Source organism: Oncorhynchus masou, unplaced genomic scaffold (assembly GCF_036934945.1).
Source record: "Oncorhynchus masou masou isolate Uvic2021 unplaced genomic scaffold, UVic_Omas_1.1 unplaced_scaffold_4356, whole genome shotgun sequence".
NCBI lineage: Eukaryota > Metazoa > Chordata > Actinopteri > Salmoniformes > Salmonidae > Oncorhynchus > Oncorhynchus masou.
In genome coordinates, this window is record NW_027010748.1 from 27,501 (window position 1) to 28,945 (window position 1,445).

The 1,445-nt window shown below is 31.3% G+C and overlaps 1 long non-coding RNA gene across 1 annotated transcript in view; it reads left to right on the forward strand.

Annotated features, from left to right (window-relative positions):
* LOC135535038 (uncharacterized) overlaps positions 1-1,254 on the forward strand; it is a 6,992-nt gene extending 5,738 nt beyond the window's left edge. The window contains exon 3 of the long non-coding RNA XR_010454796.1: positions 1,216-1,254. This is a non-coding gene — a long non-coding RNA (uncharacterized LOC135535038). The remainder of the gene's footprint in view (positions 1-1,215) is intronic.
* The last annotated feature ends 191 nt before the right edge of the window (positions 1,255-1,445 follow it).

The window sequence follows — 1,445 nt, forward strand, 5'->3', positions numbered from 1 at the left end:
ACTATCATAACATGAAATATAGTCTATACTGTCATGTTGAAGACTATCATAATATATAATATAGTCTATACTGTCATGTTGAAGACTATCATAACATCAAATATAGTCTATACTGTCATGTTGAAGACTATCATAATATATAATATAGTCTATACTGTCATGTTGAAGACTATCATAACATCAAATAGAGTCTATACTGTCATGTTGAAGACTATCATAACATCAAATAGAGTCTATACTGTCATGTTGAAGACTATCATAATATATAATATAGTCTATACTGTCATGTTGAAGACTATCATAACATCAAATATAGTCTATACTGTCATGTTGAAGACTATCATAATATATAATATAGTCTATACTGTCATGTTGAAGACTATCATAATATATAATATAGTCTATACTGTCATGTTGAAGACTATCATAACATCAAATAGAGTCTATACTGTCCTGTTGAAGACTATCATAACATCAAATATAGTCTATACTGTCATGTTGAAGACTATCATAACATCAAATAGAGTCTATACTGTCATGTTGAAGACTATCATAACATCAAATATAGTCTATACTGTCATGTTGAAGACTATCATAACATCAAATAGAGTCTATACTGTCATGTTGAAGACTATCATAACATCAAATATAGTCTATACTGTCATGTTGAAGACTATCATAACATCAAATATAGTCTATACTGTCATGTTGAAGACTATCATAACATCAAATATAGTCTATACTGTCATGTTGAAGACTATCATAACATCAAATATAGTCTATACTGTCATGTTGAAGACTATCATAACATCAAATAGAGTCTATACTGTCATGTTGAAGACTATCATAACATCAAATAGAGTCTATACTGTCATGTTGAAGACTATCATAACATGAAATAGAGTCTATACTGTCATGTTGAAGACTATCATAGTATCAAATAGAGTCTATACTGTCATGTTGAAGACTATCATAACATCAAATAGAGTCTATACTGTCATGTTGAAGACTATCATAGTATCAAATAGAGTCTATACTGTCATGTTGAAGACTATCATAACATCAAATAGAGTCTATACTGTCATGTTGAAGACTATCATAACATCAAATAGAGTCTATACTGTCATGTTGAGACTATCATAACATCAAATAGAGTATATACTTATACATGTTTTTGCTGTTTATGCTAACAATTTGTCTTGGTCTTTGTTTTAGGGTTATGAGGGATCATTGATAAAACTCACCTCAAAACAGGTAAGTAAAAAATACATCATTTTTCCACAGTCCCTCAGCAGACTGTTTCAGTGTAGTTTAGACATGGCTCAGTCCCTCAGCATGCTGTTTCAGTGTAGTTTAGACATGGCTCAGTCCCTCAGCAGGCTGTTTCAGTGTAGTTTAGACACGGCTCAGTCCCTCAGCAGGCTGTTTCAGTGTAGTTTAGACAC